The following is a 19726-nucleotide window of genomic DNA, read 5'->3' as shown; positions in this document are numbered from 1 at the left end:
GTAAATCACTTTATTCTCCCACTGCATGATAAAAGAGTGAATTCAGGGGCGCCTGGGTGGCTCAGTCGTTGAGCATCTGCCTTCGGCTAGGGTCGTGATCCCGGGGTCCTGGGATCGAGCCCCGCATCGGGCTCCCTGCTCAGCTGGAAACCTGCTTCTCCCTCTCCCACTCCCCCTGCTTGTGTCCCCTCTCTTGCTCTGTCAAATAAATAAATAAAATATTTTTTAAAAAAAGAGTGAATTAGCAAGAAAATACAACAATCCTAATTGCAAATGTATATAACAATAGAGTTAAAAAATATATGAATCAAAAATTGACAGGTATCAAAGATATCCCAATTATAGAGACTTCAACATGCCCCCTAATGATAAAATTACAGAGTATCAGGGGCTTCCGGGTGGCTCAGTCGTTAAGCGTCTGCCTTCGGCTCAAGTCATGATCCCGGGGTCCTGGGATCAAGCCCCGCATCGGGCTCCCTGCTCAGCAGGAAGCCTGCTTCTGCCTCTCCCACTCCCCCTGCTTGTGTTCCTGCTCTCGCTATCTATCAAATAAAGAAATAAAATATTAAAAAAAAAATTACAGAGTATCAGCAAAGATATAAAAGACCTGAATGCCATCATCAACCGACTGGATCTAACCAATAGTTATGGAACACCTCAACCAACAACAGCAGAATATACATTCTTTTCAAGTGCATACAGAACATTCACCAAAATAGACCATTTCCTGGGTCATTAAAAAAAAAAAAGTTAATAAATTAAATGAATGGAAATCATATAAAATAAGGTACGTCTGGCCATTAATAGAATTAAACTAAAAATCATAACAGAAAGCTAACTGGAAAATTCTCCATGGACTTGGAAATTAATACATTCCCAAATAATCCACTGATGAAAGAGGAAATATCAAGGGACATTAGTAAATATATGGAACTGAACAAAAACATAAACACACATTAAAATTTGTGGTACACACTTAGGTAGTGCTTAATGGGACATGAACAGCATTAAATTCTTGTGTCAGAACAGCAGAAACATCTCAAGCAATCTAAGCTTCCATTTAAGAAACTAGAAAAAGAGAAAAATAAATCCAAGAGAAGTAGAAAAAAGCAAATAATAAAAAATAGAAATCAATGAAATTAAAAACAGACATTAGGTCAAGTCAACGAAACCAAAAGCCGGTTCTTTGAGAAGACTAGTAAAACTGATAAACCTCTGGCTAGATGATAAAACAGAAATAACACAAATCACCAGTATTAGTAATGAAAAGGGGATATCACCACAAACATAAAAATGATAATTAAGCGCCTGGGTGGCTCAGTCCTTAAGCACCTGCCTTCGGCTCAGGTATCACAATGCACATCACAACTGGACATTCATATGCAAAAAAACTGAACTTCAACCTAAATCTCACACCTTATAAAATACTAATTCAAAATGGAGCATAGATCTAAATGTAAAACATACAACTATAAAAAACTGTTAGAAGACGACAGAGGAGAAAATCTTCATGACCTGGGGTTAGGCAAAGAGTTCTTAGACATCATATCAAAGTCACACCCATAAAAGAAAAAATTATAAAACTGGACTTCATAAAAATTACAGACTTTTACACTATTAAAAACATTGTTAAGAAAATGAAAAGACAAGTTACAGATTGGGATATTTGCAAACTGCATCAAACAAAGGATTTGTAACCAGACTATTAAAAAGAACTCTCAAGGGGCACCTGGGTGGCTCCACTCGTTAAGCATCTGCCTTCAGCTGAGGTCATGAACCCAGGGTCCTGGGATTGAGGCCCACATCGGGCTCCCTGCTCAGCGGGAAGCCTTCTCCCTTTCCCACTCCCCCTGTTGGTGTTCCCTCTCTCGCTGTGTCTCTGTCAAATAAATAAATAAAATCTTAAAAAAAAACCCTCAAAACACAGCAGTTAAACCCAATTTTTAAAAATGGGCATTAAGGGGCGCTTGGGTGGCTCAGTTGGTTAAGCATCTGCCTTCGGCTCAGGTCATGAACCCAGGGTCCTGGAATTGAGCCCCACATCCGGCTCCCTGCTCAGCGGAAAGCCTGCTTCTCCCTCTCCCTCTGTCTGCTGCTCTGCCTACTTGTGCCCTCTCTCTCTCTGTCAAATAAATAAATAAAATTTTTAAAAGTAAATAAATAAAAATAAAAATGGGCATTAAGTTTTAAGAATCCTGAATTCAGAAAGCAGCAGGATCAAAGTTTTTAATCAAGAAAATGAAAAAAAAAGTTTAACAGTTCAGCACCCATTAACTACAGTTAACAGAGAAAACAGTATCATAAATGATATCAACATAAGCATCATTTATATCCATTTCAAAGAGGGCAGGGAGAATGTAAAAAATATGTAATCAGAAGTTAGCTTCATGCATCTCTTCTTTTTCCCTCCTTATTCAATTCGTTGCACTATCCCATAGATGACCTAAGTAATAGGGAAACATGTTACACCAAAAAGTTGCCAACCACTCTTTAAACAAATATTTGCTGAGCCCTCTCTATGTCAGGCATTGCAATAAATGCTGGTGACTGCCAAGGTCATGATCTCTACCCTTAAGAACTCAAAAGTCCAGTGAGGAAAACAGATTTTGTACAATTCCAGCAATATAAAAAAGCAGCAAGAACTGTTCTGGGGTTTTGGGGGTTTTTGTTGTTGTTGTTTTGTTTTTTTTTTTTAAGCAAGAACTGCTTTTGTTGACCAGTGACAGAATAGAAAATTATATTTATGGTAAGCTAAAGTGTGTCACATGGCCAAACTAATTCAATATATTTAGAAAATTTTTCTTTTGCAAAATTAAGTGCCTTCTTGATCAGCCCAACAACTCCAAAATCCCATGTAGAAAAAGATCTACAGCACAGTACCAGCCCACAATTTCTCATCCAAAACTTTTAAGAACAAAACTTAGAATTTTCTGAATTTTAGAAAAGCAATGCAGTGCATATATTACAGGTCGTAACTCGCCTACTATGTCTGGGGCAGCAGTTCCATTACCAAACAATATTTCTGCAGCACCATATATGAATATTCACTCACACCAAATGAAAAAAAATAAATACTACATCTTCATGTCTAGTCACATCAGATTTTTTTTTTTTAAAGATTTTATTTATTCATTTGAGAGAGAATGAGATAGAGAGAGAGCATGAGAGGGGGGAGGGTCAGAGGGAGAAGCAGACTCCCTGCTGAGCAGGGAGCCCGATGCGGGACTCGATCCTGGGACTCCAGGATCATGACCTGAGCCGATGGCAGTCGCTTAACCAACTGAGCCACCCAGGCGCCCGGTCACATCAGATTTTAACACCAAAAGAATTATGAAGAACTTCTGGGGTTTTGTTTAATTTCAGAAACTGATATAAAAGGATTGTGGAGACTTACCCTTATCCAATGACCCTAACCGTTGTTTAAAATGACGACCCTGGAGTGAAATTACCTGATTTTTAGCCCAGCTCTACCACTTATCAGCTGTGTGTCCTGAGCAAATGACTTAACATCCCAGAGCTTCAATGTCCTTATCTATAAAATGGGGAGAGTACCTACCTCAAATGACTGTTACAAGAATTAAATGAGAATACATGTAAAATTCTTAGCACAGTGCCACGCACACAGTATGCACTAAACAAAAGTTGGTCATAATGGTTTGCTATATAAACCATCCTCGAAAAATTAATTCTAAGCAAAAATAAGTTACAAAAAGATACAGTACTAATATTTTATAAAGATTTAAAATGTATAAAAGAACCTATTCTTTAGAGATACAAAAATGCAGTAAGAGAATAAGAACATGCATGTGAAACATAAAGATCAACAAAGTGGCACATCTGGGAGAGGGGAATATGATGAGGAACAGAATAATACACAGGAGGCTTCAGCTATATTGGTGATGCTTTACTTCTGAGACTAGGTAGTGGGTAAATGAATATTTATCATTATTCTCCATATGTTTTATGTCTGAAGTGCTTCATATTAAAAAATTAAATTCAGAGACACCTGGGTGGCTCAGTGGGTTAAGCATATGCCTTTAGCTCAGGTCATGATGCCAGGGTCCTGCATCGGGCTCCTTGTTCAGCAGGGAGCCTGCTTCTCCCTCTGCCTGCCACTCCCCCTGCTTGTGCTCTGATAACAAATAAAATCTTTTAAAAAAATAAAATAAATAAAAGTTAAATTCAAATACATCTAATCTATGCAGTGAATATTGTAGACCTCATAATCTAGAAAACACAACCTACTTGCCCTTATTACAATGTTGAGAATTTCCTTACTTTTCAGGGCACCTGGGTGGCTCAGCTGGTTAAGCGACTGCCTTCAGCTCAGGTCATGATCCTGGAGTCTCAAGATCCAGTCCCGCATCAGGTTCCCTGCTCAGCAGGGAGTCTGCTTCTCCCTCTCACCCTCCCCCCTCTCATGCTCTCTCTCTCTTTCTCTCTCTCAAATAAATAAAATCTTTAAAAAAATAAAATAAAAAAGAATTTCCCTACTTTTCAAGAATTTTTACTTGCCTTTCAAAATTCTCAAAAACCACAAGATTCCTTAAAATACAACAGCTTAAACAATCTATTATTAGTAATAATAACAAGCTACCATGTTTTTAAAAATAAAGCATGAATATGGTGTATAGTGATGACTCAGCTAAACAGAACATAGATGAGAACTCAAAACACATGTTTATAACCTCATGCAGCAATACAGACAGCATCACATCAACATACTAAAACATCTACTTTACTCTATTTGCACGCTCCAATTTACAAATTAGAGAACTGGAGGGGATGTAGAGGAGGGTGGGAACCAGGAGACAGAGGCTGTTTTAGGGAAGAACACTGATGGTGGTCAAACTGTCATCTAACAGTAAGGGAAGAAACAACAGTAGCCAGAAATGTAAACAAAACCTATATATAGCAGAAACAAGTATCCAAACAGCACAGTAGCAAGATTAATAAATTCTACAAATTTGCTATACAACACTGTGCCTACAGATAACAATACTGTATTGTGCAACTGAAAATTTGTCAAGAGTAGAAATTGCTTGCATTTTTACCACAATTTTTAAAAGTTTGTGTCCTTTAAATCACAGATTTTTATCCTATAAAGATTTTTAAATGATTAATCAAAGAAAAAGATCAAATCACTGGTAAATCTCAGCCTTTGAGTTCCATAATAATTACCTTAATTTATCTTTTGTTTTACAAATCCAAAATTAAAGACTTTATCTTAAACACACACACACACACAGAGCATAGTCATCTGAGCCTATTTAGTGTCCTAGCAAAAAGCATTCAACTCCCCCTAAAGTCTTAAGATTGTTAAATAACAAAGAGTACCATAATTGGTTTTTATAAGACCCTGATTTATCAAGAAATGGTTCAATAACATCAACATTTAACATTTAATGCAGAGGATAGAAAACCTTAATATAAAATTGTATCCTAACATCAAATTATATCCATTAAATATGTTTATTAGTGCATTTATGTATATAATTTATAATTTAATCCATAATGCATTTATAATCCAATTACAGACATTAAATATTGTTTATACCTCAATAAAGCTGTTTTTTAAAACTAAGATGACAATTATATGAAAAAAAATTATACCTGTGGAATAACCAATTTCTAAAAATTGTATAGTACAGTTCAGATACTGTCTGCTCTTACTAAACTACTTGACCCATTCAAGACTGAGATAGATACGTTAAAGTCTACCACTATAGGGGTGCCTGAGTGGCTTAGTCAGTTAAACGCCTGCCTTCAGCTCTAGTCATGGTCCTGGGATCAAGCCCCACATGGGGCTCCCTGCTCAGCAGGAAGCCTGCTTCTCCCTCTCCCTCTGCCCCTCACCTCATCCCTACTCACAATCTCTCTAAAATAAATTTAAAAAACTTTTTTATTTTTATTTTTTTATTAAGGGATTCCTGAGTGGCTCAGTCAATTATGTGTCTGTCTTCATCTTGGGTCATGATCTCAGTGTCCTGGGATTGAGCCCCGTGCCTGGCTCCCTGCTCAGCTCAGCAGGGATTCTGCTTGTCCCTCTCCCTCTGCCTCTCCCCCCACCCGGCCATGCTCTCTCCCCACCCGGCCATGCTCTCTCCCTCTCCCTAATAAGTACATAAAATCTTAAATAAAAAATTTAATTAAGAAAAATAAAGTCTACCAGTATAATTGTGTTTCTGTCCATTTCTCCTTTTATATCTATTTACATTTAGTATTTCAATAGTTGTATTCAATGCCTATGTGTCCATCTGTTTTATATTTACATAGTTGGTACACTGTAAAAATAAAATGTCCTTTTTTGTCCTAAAATACTTCCTAGGGTAGGAACACAGAAAAATCAAAATTCTAACTTGTTAAGATACAGAGACTGCAGATAGGGGCGCCTGGGTGGCTCAGTTGTTAAGTGTCTGCCTTCGACTCAGGTCATGGTCCCAGGGTCCTGGGATCGAGCCCTGCATCGGGCTCCCTGCTCAGCCGGAAGCCTGCTTCTCCCTCTCCCACTCCCCCTGCTTGTGTTCCCTCTCTCGCTATCTCTCTCTCTGTCAAATAAACAAATAAAATCTTTAAAAAAAAAAAAAAAAAAAAGATACAGAGACTGCAGATAAATGTATTTATTTCATTAGTGGCTCTTTGATAAATAACGTTGAGGGGTGCCTGGGTGGCTCAGTCAGTTAAGCATTCGACTCTTTTTTTCTTCTTTTTCTTTTTTAAAGATTTTATTTATTTGAGAGAGAAAGAGAGAGACAGCAAGAGAACACAAGCAGGGGGAGCAGCGGAGGGAGAGGGAGAAGCAGGCTCCCCGCCGAGCAGGGAGCCCAATGTGGGGCTCGATCCCAGGACCAGGGGATCATGACCTGAGCCGAAGGCAGACACTTAACCAACTGAGCCACCCAGGTGCCCCTAAGCGTCCGACTCTTGATTTTGACTCAGGTCATGATCTCAGGGTTGTGAGACTGAGCCCTGTGTCAGACTCTGTGCTGAGTGTGAAACCTGCTTGGGATTCTCTGTTTCCCTCTCCTTCTGCCCCTCTCCCCTCACCCCCCGCCCCGGCACACACTCTCTCTCTCAAAAAAAATAAAATAAAAAATGTTGAAAAATAAGGAGAACATAAGCAAGTATGAATTTCATTTCAAATGTTTCTATCCAAAATGTAAACAAAATTAGGTTTTGGAGCTTAAGCTAAATTAATTACTTGATATACCCCAAAAATAACCAAAATTATGAATGCTTACTATAGGAAAGAAACACAAAAGACAAAAAACCAATGACTATGTTCCAATTCTCCTAAAACTTATTCCAAAACGGAGAAAATGGTTATTTTCCAAAATCTCCACAAATCTCTTTGATATCTTAAAAAAGATTTTATTTATTTATTTGAGAGAAAGAGAGAGCACACATGTACGCCTGAGTCAGGGGGTGGGGGCAGAAGGAGAAGGACACAGGGCTTGATCCCAGGATACTGGGGCCATGACCCAAGCCGAAGGCAGACACCCAACCTACTGAGCTACCAGGCGCCACACAAATCTCTAATTAATAAAGATTTTCCTCATACTGCAATACTAACCTCAAGCCATGATTAGCTTTTTTTTTTCTTTGAAATGTGTACTTTTCCCACTCAACTATAAGCTCCTAAAGGCCAGATCCTTGTTAGTCTTAATTATCCTTGTATTCCCCTTACCTAAGAGTAGGAACTTGAGAAATACTGTATTTAAATGAATTCTAAATGCTAGAAGAACCTTAGATAAAGAAAATGCACTTGTCCTTTCCAAAACAAAGTAAAGGTGCACTGGCTACTTACCAACAACCATGGGAACGCATCAGGACTCAATGCAGTCCTCTATTCTACCCTGCTCAGTTAACTTACTTTCTACTCAGCTCATACTACCTGGCTGTAACCTCTGAACCACTGACAGCCCAGTTAAGAACATATAACCAAAAAGCTGGGGCTTTCTTCCCCCAAACCTGAAGCTCTGTGAGCTCTAATCTAAAAAAATCCTCGGGGCGACTGAGTGGCTCAGTCGTTAAGCGTCTGCCTTTGGCTCAGGTCATGGTCCCGGGGTCCTGGGGTCCTGGGATCGAGCGCCGCATAGGGCTTCCTGCTCGGCGGGAAGCCTGCCCTCTCCCACTCCCCCTGCTTGTGTTCCTGCTCTTGCTCTCTCTCTCTCTCTCTCTCTGTCAAATAAATAAATAAATAAAATCTTAAAAATAAATAAATAAAACCTAAATTAAAAGCAATTTCTCAATATTAAAATTACCTCCTTTCCCATCCAACACAAAAACTGTACTTAAAGTCTTTCTTGCTAAACAATGAGAAAAGATTCAAGAAATTAGATTTCAATTAACTCTGCCAGTGATTACCCTATAACATCCAGTCACAGATTTAAGTATGGCTAAGAACACTCAAGGGACTTAAGTTAACACTAGGCAAAACCCTCCAAAAGCAGTTACTGTGCTCTCTCACCCACATTCTCCACATGGCCTTCTTTTTTTTCAAATAATAACAACAGTGCTTTTATTTTTTATAGTATTTACTTATTAATTTTATATATATATATATGAAAGAGGAGGAGAGGGACAAGCAGACTCCTTGCTAAGCAGAGTCTGGTGCAGGGCTTGATCTCACAACCCTGAGATCATGACCTGAGCCGAAATTGAGTCAGACGGAGGCTTGACTGAGCCACCCAGGGGCCCCTCTCCACATGGCCATATTTTTAGATTATGCTCCACACAGAAGCCCTATTTCAGATTTTTATTGCATATGATATCTGAATTGCTTTAATGCATTTACAACTTAGAAAACACTATGACCAAAGCAGTAAGAAAGCTTATACCAAACTGATACAGTATTAAGCTTTGATCAGACTTTTACTTTCCAATATCTCTTATAGATACCAACTGTCATTAATCTGACTTAGCTGGGTTCTTTTCACCCTCTTTGTGTTTCTGTGGATTGCTTTGAGTATTTGGGGGTAGGGAGGGGGAAGCAGCGCACATGTATCTCCCCTGTATGAAGAAGTGTGCTTATAGAAGGGAAATGTTTTACAGAGTGAAGAAAAAGGGAGAGCAGTGTTAGTACATCACTGTTTGAATAAGAGAGACTATATCTGGGGATAAGTATATTGGTAGAGGTAAACACCATTGTGGGAGAGGGATAGTTCTTTCATGGGGTTTTACCAGGACCTAGAATGATGAAACATTCAAGACCATTCAACTTTACATGCTCTGGCTTCTGCTCATAATGCAACTTTGTAACTATCAATCATCTTTCCAAGTATCTTGTCTCCCAAATTCCTCCACACAAGGAAAGGGCTATTCTTAATTTTGGCTCAGCTCATGACCTCAGGGTCCTGGGATCTAGCCCCGCATCAGGCTCCACACTCAGGAGAGAATTTGCTTGAGAATCCTCTTCTTCCTCTGCCCCTCCTGCCCTCATGTGCTCTCTCTCTAAATAAATCTTTTTTTGAAAAATGCCAAATAAATAATGATAAACACGATTAATATCTAATTTGACACTGGTGAAAAGCAATTTTCTACTCTCAACCCTAATATTAGCAAAAAACGTCCTAAGGAGCCCACAAATATCAAGAATTGTCACCAAATTCTCAAAACAAAAATTTTGTTTTTAAAGCTATGCCCCAAAGGTTATAATAAATGTTAGAGATAGACTATCTCTGCCTTGTATAAATATAGATGCCTTTTTAACTTCTCTATATTTTCTGCTATCTTTTATTTATTTTTTTTTAAGATTTTATTTATTTATTTGAGAGAGAGAGAGATAGCGAGAGAGGGAACACAAGCAGGGGGAGTGGGAGAGGGAGAAGCAGGCTTCCCGCAGAGCAGGGAGCCCGATGCGGGGCTCGATCCCAGGACCCCAGGATCATGACCTGAGGTGAAGGCAGACGCTTAACGACTGAGCCACCCAGGCGCCCCTATTTTCTGCTATCTTTTAAATAATGAACATTTATTTGAGCAATAGATCTTGCTTCGAAAATTCAAAGTAACAAAAATCATAATAATGGATTAGAAAGGAAAACTGTGAACTTTCAAAATAACAAGACAGCATTCATCCTGAAAGGACAGTCACATTTATCTAAAGGCATTTTCTACAGGAGGACATTTGAAAGTTTATTAGAAAGTTACCAGAAAGTGATTTCATACTAAGATAATAAAGTTTTCCTAGCATAGTCTTCATAAATCCAAATTCTGTTAATTCTGGATACCAAGAAAGGAGGGGAGGGGCATCTGGTCCACAGGAAATTAAAGATCCATTTTTAACCCATGTTTCTGACACCAGTTAGAAATAGAGGGGGAAAGGGCACCTGGGTAGCTCAGTTGGTTAAGTGTCCAACTATTGATTTTGGATCAGGTCATGATCTCAGGGTCGTGAGATTGAGCCCCATGTCAGGCTCTGCAGTGGGCATGGAGTCCGTGTAAGATTCTCTCTCCCTCTCTTAAAAAAAAAAAAAAGAAAGAAAGAAAGAAAGAAAAAAGAAATAGAGGAGGAAAAGTCTACTGACAATAGTATCAAAAACTATAAAATGCCTAGGAACAAATTTAGCAAGAAAGGCATAAGAACTACATGAAGAAGACTATCAAATCTATGAAACCTTTATTGAAGAACCTAAAACTGAAACAGGACCTGAACAAATGGAAATTCATTATAAGGAAAAATTTAGGTCATTAAAAATGTCAGGCCTCTCGGGCACCTGGGTGGCTCAGTTGGTTAAGCCACTGCCTTCGGCTCAGGTCATGATCCTGGAGTCCCGGGACTGAGTCCTGGATCGAGTCCCGCATCGGGCTCCCTGCTCAGCAGGGAGTCTGCTTCTCCCTCTGACCCTCCCCCTTCTCATGCTCTATCTCATTCTCTCAAATAAATAAAAATCTTTAAAAAAAAAAAAAATCAGCCCTCTCAAAATTAATAAATGAATATGGTGCAATTCCAAACAGTGGGCTTTTGTGAGGTTTACTGAACCCAACAGAATTATTTTCAGTCAACAGATGTAAAAATAAATGTTCAAGAATAGTTAAGAAAATGAAAAAGTACAGTGATAGGAGCTTTTCTTTTTCTTTTTTTTTTTAAGAATAATTTATTTATTTTAGAGAGAGCAAGAGAGAGAGCACGAGTGGGAGGGGTAGAGGGGAGAGAATCTCAAGCAGACTCCACACTGAGCACAGAGCCTGATGTGGGGCTTGATCTCATGACCCTAAGATCATGACCTGAGCCGAAACCAAGAGTCCCATGCTTAACCAACTGTGCCACTCAGGTGCTCCAATAGGAGCTTTTCTTAACAGAGTGTAACTTTTCACAAAATTATTATACTCAAAAAAGTAAAATAATAGTAAAGAGAAAAAAAGAACCAGAAATAGAGCAAACATATATGAGAACATAACATATACGATGGCATTTAATTGGGGTGCCTGGGTGGCTCAGTTGGTTAAGTGTCTGCCTTCGGCTCAGGTCATGATCTCAGGGTCCTGGGATCAAGCCCCATGTCAGGCTCCCTGCTCGGTGGGGAGTCTGTCTGTCCCTCTCCTGCTGCCTCTTCCCCTGAGTGCATGCTCTTGCTCTCTCCCTCTCAAATAAATAAAATCTTAAAAAAAAAAAAAAGATGGCATTTAATTCACTGAGAAAAGGATAGTTTAATCCTCATGTAGTTGGCTCTCTATACAAAGGAAAACCATGTAAGACCCACTGCTTCTTATCCTATAAAAGTTAATTCCAGGGGAGCCTGGGTGGCTCATTCAGTTGGGCGTCTGCCTTCGGCTCAGGTCATGATCCCAGGGTCCTGGGATCCAGCCCTGCACTGGGCTCCCTGCTCAGTGGGGAGCCTGCTTCTCCCTCTCCCTCTGCCTGCCACTCTGTCTACCTGTGCTCTCTCTACCACTGTCAAACGAGTAAAATCTTTAAAAAAAAAAGTTAATTCCAGATGAATACATGTGTCATACAACAAAGAATTAATATTCCACAAGGTGTTCCTACAAGATAAAAAAAAAAGGAGGAAAAACAACCTAAAAGAAAAATGAACCAAGGACAGGAACAGAAAATTCTCATAAAGGAAATCCAAACAGCAAAAAAACATCAAAAGAGGCTAGCTCCAATAATGGCCAAGAAAATTAAGACAAACTGAAATAGGATTCATCATCCGGCAGACCAGTAAAAATTATTTATTCATCTAATGATGTGATGATATAGAAAACCCACTGCTAGTGGAGGTGGAAATGACAACCTACTTAGAGAATAATCTGGCAATAAAAACATTTAAAGTATATTTCCTTTCACCCAGAAATCCCATCTTGGAGAATCTAGTCTGTACAAATAAAAGTAGCAGCAAATAAGGTGGCGTGTACAAGGATGTTTACTGTATCACTGTTTGTATTAACAAAATCTAGAAATAACCTGAATGTCTTTAAGAAAATAACTGAATAGGTGTGCCTGGGTGGCTCAGTAGGTTAAGCGTCGGACTCTTGATTTCAGCTCAGATCATGATTTCAGAGTCTTGGGATCAAGCTCCGCAATGGGCTCTGCACTCAACTGGGAGCCTGCTTAAGGATTCCCTCCCCCACCCCTCCCCCCCACCCCACTCCCCACACTCTCTAACAATAAATAAATACATTTTACAAAAAAGAACTGAGTAAGTTATGTATGGTACACATTCATGCTATGAGACATAACAGGGATGTTTAAAAAACAAGACTGAATTACATTTTCTAACCAGGATGTGTTAAGAAAAGCTTATTACAGAGTAATATAATAAGTATGATCTCCCTTTTGTAAAAATAAAGAATCCTTATAAATGCACACATTTAGGTTACTATATACAACACTTGACCAAGCATGGAGAGAAATACTGAAGTATACCCATAACCTGGTAAAATAGCTGGGGAATAACAAGAAATTGAGGGAAATTAATAGCTTTAAATATGTTTTTAGATTTTTTTCATTTATTATAATGGACACCTATTATTTTGTAAATTAAAAAGATTTAAAAAAAACTCTTAGCACTATACAAGTATATCATTCAAACAAGAGAGAAATAGTAACAAATCATTGAACTGCATCAACATATTTCCATTTGGGGGGAAAAGACTGAAGTTCTCAACTTACTATCAGTTCCTTTAGCAAAATGAATTACCTATTAGGTATTCAAAAGAAAGAAGATGGGGAAGAGTGGGTTCCTTTGCTGCCACTTGAAACTTTTGCAAAAGAAAGAGTTTGAGTAAATCACAAAGAGAAAAGAATAATGCCAATTTCAAAATTAAACATCTAAATAATATTTTCAAGGACACAGACACAAGGTTTTGTATATGTTTTCTAAATCTGAAAATAAACTTCACTGACATCAACTTTACAGGTCAAAGTAAATGACCTGCAGTAGCTTCTCATTAACTCAAGACCCTGACTGCTTTTGGCTCTGGCATCAACCAATTACCATATATCTGAGTACCTGAACAATTTTTCCATATTATTTTCATTCATAATACCTATTCCGTGGAGTAGCTACTAAGGGCCAGGCACTGTGCTATGCACTATGGATGTCATAAATGAGGTAGTTCTTGTCCTCTGAAAGCTCAAGGAAAGGTAGACAATTCAAGTATTTTGAAGAAAGTGCTACACCCCTTTGCCTGGGGGTGGAGAGGAAGGAAGAACACCTTCACTAGGTAGAAGGGAGAAAAGAAAAGCATTGTAGGTATAGGCTGAACAAGTACAAAGAAAATGTAAGAACATGGAGTATTCAAGGAACAGAAAAAAAAAAAGTTGTGTGTGTAGGGGTGCTTGGTTGGCTCAGTCCATAGAGCATGCAACTCTTGATCTTGGGGTCGCTGAGTTCAAGCCCCACACTGGGTGTAGAGCTTACTTTTAAAAGTTTAAAAATAGGGGTGCCCGGGTGGCTCAGTCTGTTAAGCCTCTGCCTTTGGTCCAGTCGTGGGCCCAGGGTCCTGGGATCAAGCCCCACATCAGGCTCCCTGTTCTGTGGGGAGCCTGCTTCTCCCTCTCCCTCTGCCTGCAGCTCCCCCGCTTGTGCTCTCGCGCCCTCTCTCTCTCTGTCAAATAAATAAATAAAATCTTGGAAAAAAAAGTTTAAAAATAAAGTTCGGTATGTGTAAATAAAAATAACACAACCAAATGCTAGTAAGCTACTTCCCTCATTCTACTCTTTTTTAAAGGGTTCTTTTTTTTTAAGATTTTTATTTATTCATTTGAGACACAGAGATAGAGAGAGAGAGAGAGAGCGTGAGCACGAGCAGGGGGAGAGACGGAGAGGGAGAAGCAAGCTCCCAGCTGAGTAAGGAGCCCGATGTGGGGCTCGATCCCAGGACCCCGGGATCATAACCTGAGCTGAAGACAGACGCTTAACCATCTGAGCCACCCAGGCGTCCCTCATTCTACTTTCTTAAATAACCAACACATTTACTAAGTTTTCATCATGGAATGTTTCTAAAGAAAACAAAGCCCAACTTTCACTGGCAGAGACAAACACACATTTTAAAAACCTCACATATCCAGAGTACTATTAGAAAAAGAAGCTCTTCTCACAACAGCTTACCTTCAATAACTTATACCCAAAACCTAGTATCTACAAAAATATTACTTTGACTTAGTTTCTGCATTCATCTCAAACCAATGTTTTCACCATATTTTAAAAGGATCATGTTTTAAAAAATATCAAAAAGTGGGAAGGGAACCAAATCCTTTGTGCAGACTTTAAAAAGAAATTTTAAAAAATTAACTTCCCTTCCTTTTCTTCAGCTTCAAACGGAATAATTTCCCAATAGTGAGGTTTAGTAAATAGCTTCACTAAAATCAGCTGTAAAAACACTAATGGAACTCCTTTTGAGTTGTACAACTATATGACCATTTACTAAAGTTAGATCTTTTAACACAATAGTGTACATCATCTATTCTGTATGTCTCATTTTTAACCCAAAGGTTTGTGAGGGGAGTGCAAATATTTTACAATCCCAAGGATCTAAGATCATGTCTTTCTCATATTTGCTCTTCCCAAAAATCCGTAACATTAACCTCAAGGCCAAACAAGCTGAGAAGCCCAGGATGCTCAGTAAAACACAAGAAAGCTGGAGTGAGCAAAGCAACTGCCTATCAGGTTACACTGTGACTGCTGCACTGTAACAACAGAGAAAGGGAGTAAAAACTGCTTGCCTTTAAGATGTCTTTAGTTATTTATAAAGTACAAAGGTCACATATGTTTTCATCACCTTTTAAAAAACTACGATTTTTTCCTTTGAAACCTATTTTTCACTGACAACATTTTTAACTTATTTTCTCTCTCCAATTGTCTGAGTAAGCCAAAAAACAAAACAAAACTTCCAAGTACCTACTGAAAAAGCATTTCTCGTTTCAAACATATTACCTTAAACCTTGCCCTTTTTATACAAAAGTGTTTAATGCTGACTCAACAAGTTTGGCAAGTGTGAGGTTTTTTTTTTCCCACTTCTGGGCCCTTCAAACTTTGACAAGAGATTGTTCTAGTAACCAAATCATGCCAAATTAAGTGTTTTGTGTTACTCCTTCAGTGAAGGGGGAAAAAAAAAAAAACCAAACAACATTACATGTATTTTCAAGACAGAAGAATGTCTTCAAGGATATAAAATTTTTTCTTTTTTTTTTTTTAAGATTTTATTCACTTATTTGACAGAGAGAGAGATAGCAAGAGCAGGAACACAAGCAGGGGGAGCGAGGGAGAGGGAGAAGCGGGCTCCCCGCTCAGCAGGGAGCCCGATGTGGGGCTCGATCCCAGGACGCTGGGATCATGACCTGAGCTGAAGGCAGACACTTAACCACTGAGCCACCCAGGCGCCCCAAGGATATAAAATTTTCTATACAAAAAGGCAAATGGAAAAATCCTAATACTTTTTGACACAGATACAATTTTAAAAACCTATAAGCCAAGAAATATGAGAGCTTAGATAAATCTATGTTTTCTTAATTTTAAAATTAGTTGTTACTTTAAATCTTATCCTGCATGAAATGAACTGAATAAAAGTAACAAAGGGATGAAGACGTCAAAATCAAGAACTGAAAACAATTCATAAAGCTGAGAATGAATGAACTTTAAGGACCAAAATTAGCTAAACAAGTAGTTGCAGTTTACAGAAAGGTAAAGTAATAGTTTTAGATTCTCAGAAGCTAAGTCTGAGTAAGAGTTTTGAAGTTTTGCTATCAATTAAGTCCTGCTTTAGACACAAAATTTTTAAATCCTCATCAAATGCAAATAAGGGGATTAAGCATTTCGAAAATCTGTTTTGGTATGCAGTTTCCTAATTCATTTTTTTTAATTAAAAATAATCTTTTGGAAAATACTTTTTCAACTTTTTCAATACATATAGAGTTTTTATAAATCACAAAAAACTTGGGGGCACCTGGGTGGCTCAGTCAGTTAATCGGCTGCCTTTGGCTCAGGTCATGATCTCAGGGTCCTGAGATAGAGCCCCATATCAGGCTCCCTGCTCTGTGGGGAGTCGGCTTCTCCCTCTCCTGCTGCTGCTCCCCCTGCTTGTGCTCTCTCACTCTCTTTCTCAAATAAATAAATAAAATCTTTAAAAAATAAAAATAAATCACAAAAAACTTGGGGGCGCCTGTGTGGCACAATCAGCTGAGGATCCAACTCTTGGTTTTAGCTCAGGTCGTGATCTCAGGGGGGTGAAATCGAGCCCAAAGAGGGGCTCCACGCTCAGTGCAGAGACTGCTTGAGACTCTCTCTCCCTCTGACCCTCCCACCTGCTCCCAAGCTTTTTCTCCTGTGCACGCTCTCTCATTCTCTCTCTCAAATAAATAAATCACAAAAAACTTAGACTTTTGTTTTTGTACATCACTAATTTCAAGACTACTTTTTAAAATAAATAGGGGTGTGAAACATCAGGTATTGCTGACAATTTTTGTACTTTACAGTTTCACTCTAAAATTCACTATCAAGGGGCACCTGGCTGGTCCAGTTGGTAGACCATTCAACTCCTGATCTCAGGGTTTTGAGTTCGAGCCCCAAGTTAGGGGTAGAGTTCACTGAAAAAAAAAAAAAAAATTCACTCTCAAATCTAGAACTGGTAAAAGTGAAACAGATCAAAGAACAAGCAACTGCTCCCAAAAGAAAATGAACTTGTTTCCTAAACAATAATGTTTCTTTCCAGTATAATCCCACAACCTTAAACATAGTAGACATTCAAGTATGTGATCAACAGTGCACTAAACAGCATTTTGCTTGTAATCTGTAAGGCAAAAGAACACTCTCCAATTAAATGCAAACTACCTAAGAATGAATGACGTTTAACTACCAATACATTATACCACGAAATGAATGGAGTTAAATAACACCTATCTGATAGCTCTTCCAATAACCTTGTTTTAAAAAAGCGTAACTCAGAAATGGAACATTTCAGTAACAACAACAAGGGGATACTTAGTAAATGAGTAAGCATTCCATAGATGTTCAGGGGTTTGATCGTTTCTTTAACCAAAAGAGAAAACTCCCTATCTTGGGAGTAAATACACAAATACTAACATAATTTTGAAAAGCCCCTTTAAAACAAATAACAAGAACACTATTTACAATGAAAACATTCAGTCTCCTACTGAGACATCATATGACCGGTACAGGAATTTATCTACCTGATGATAAGAATAATGCACTTAGACATGGATTAGAAGTATTAAAAGGTTTGATCCAAGTTCAAGTTATAAATTTTTTTCACTTTCCTCTTCATCCCTCTACACCCAGTCCATTAAGTTACAAATTTAAATTTCAGCAGTCACTAGGCTGTAATCTGAAATAAGTTATTTCTCTTTTGCATATTTAAAAACCCAGGCTGAGATGAAACAGAAGTGATTCAATCACACTCGCCTAACTTGAAATGTAGAAAATAATCAGTGAATTACTGTTAAATACTTTTTATTCAAGCATGCTATATTGCAAACATACTTTAACAGCAGCATAAAAGTGGTGAGATTATAGATACCTAGAGAGTCTGTATTTTTAAACCAAAAGTTAAGGTGTTACAGTCTGACAAATATTATGGGGAACAGTGGAAGTGAATATTCAAAATTCAACTAACCCCCCAAAAATCCAACACACGAAGTCAACCTAAGTAGTTTTTAGGATCAGTCAGCAAAGATTATTACCGCACAAAACACCTGCAAGTTAAGATCACTAAGAAATCTTCACTCCTCTCTTCTGTTAACTAATCCCTGTAGGGGATTAGTAGCCAAAAAAGTTACTTCCCTTTCTGCCGATGTCGGATTAAGATCCTTCCTTCTCAGGCAATTTTCATGCCCAGAGATATATAACACCAAGACAAATACGTAAGTGTCAACACGCACCAAAAAGCCAAGTGTTCAGCACAGGAAGGGAATTCACAAATGAGAAAACATTTGTTAAGTTAGTTAAAAACTCCCTCCTTCCTAAAAGGATCCTCCCTACCCCTCCCCAAAAGCCATTTAATCAGCTTTACAAACATTTACTGCTGAAGTGTACTCTGAGCGAGTGCTTCATGGATCCCTTCATCAAACCCGAACAAGGAAACATAACCAATCGTCCCGACTCTTTCAGACAGTCAAGACGACAGAATTATTAGAAACGGACGTCCGCAAAATCAAAAGAGTTTGAGAGAGGAGTAAGCAGTGCACTCGCAGGTGAGTTAGGGAGTGGGGGAGGCACCCTGAAAATCGGGAAAGAAGTTGGTTGGAAGGCTAGAGAGAGGCGAGGCCGATGTCCGGTTCTGAGAGGACGGCAGTGCAGGGCAGACAGCGATTAACTGAGCAACTGGAAGAGTTAAAGAGAGTTCTACGAAAGACCTGACCCGAGTACAAGACACAAGAACGCTGATATGTGGCTCACAGAAAACAAGCGGGGGTGGGACCGGGTGGGACCCGCCCCGCTAACCCCCGGCTCCCTGAATGAGCCCTCAAAAGAGGATCGAAGCCCGAGAAAGTCAATGGGTCCAAAGGAGGCCCGCACCGGCCGGGCAACGCCACAGCACAGAACGCAGCCGCGCGCGGAGCCTCCTGGTCCGAGGCCTCGGGTCGGCCCTCAAGAAGTCGGAGCAGCCCCTGGGGCTCCGGGCCCCTCCTGGACCAGCCTCTGTCCTCTCTTCTCACCCCCCAAACCCTAGGACCGGACCTGTGGGATTGACAGGAAGCTTCCGGCCGAGCGCTCCCGGCAGGCGCGGGGCAAAAGAAGCAATATGTTCTTAGCGCTGCGAGTGACACTCACCGGCCCGAAACCTCGAATGAAACCAGCAGCTCCGGGGGCGGCGGCAGCAGTGGCAGCAGGAACCGAACATCCAAAATGGCGGCTCCCTCGGCCTTACCACCGCTACTGCAGGCGGAAGGATCCTTTTAGGAAGGAGGGAGTTTTTAACTAAGTTCACACAGTATCGCAGAAACTTTGGTCTCTATCTTCCTCTCCTTGTCGATTCCGTGTTCCCTGGCTGCAACTTCTTGTGACCCCCTTCTCCTATTATCCAAGAACTCGGACCCCGCCGAGGACTATTTGCCAAGGAGGAGGTGACTGCTCCTAGCAGAGCGACGCAAAGCGTAGCAAGGTACGGGGCGGTCACTGATGACGTGAGACGCTGCTGCCGAGTCACCGCTGCGAAGAGTCTGAGAGAGAAAGGTCCGGCTGACCCTGGAAGACTCCGAATATTGGTTCCGCTTGCGGGGGAGGAGCAGGCTGGGCTACCAGGAAGCGACGGGCCACCTGCAGGG

The 19726-nt window shown here is 39.6% G+C and overlaps 1 protein-coding gene across 2 annotated transcripts in view; it reads right to left on the bottom strand.

Annotated features, from left to right (window-relative positions):
* AP1G1 (adaptor related protein complex 1 subunit gamma 1) overlaps positions 1-19574 on the bottom strand; it is a 77326-nt gene extending 57752 nt beyond the window's left edge. Inside the window, exon 1 of one of the 2 annotated variants that reach the window (XM_032424103.1) lies at positions 19233-19574. The gene's annotated coding sequence lies outside the window, so the exon portion shown is untranslated. The remainder of the gene's footprint in view (positions 1-19232) is intronic. The other variant, XM_032424101.1, reaches the window with a different exon arrangement.
* Positions 19575-19726: the final 152 nt, after the last annotated feature.

Source organism: Phoca vitulina, unplaced genomic scaffold, assembly GCF_004348235.1.
Source record: "Phoca vitulina isolate PV1807 unplaced genomic scaffold, GSC_HSeal_1.0 scaffold30, whole genome shotgun sequence".
NCBI lineage: Eukaryota > Metazoa > Chordata > Mammalia > Carnivora > Phocidae > Phoca > Phoca vitulina.
The sequence above is the reverse complement of the archived record's forward strand: the minus strand, read 5'-3'. Positions and strand labels throughout refer to the sequence as shown.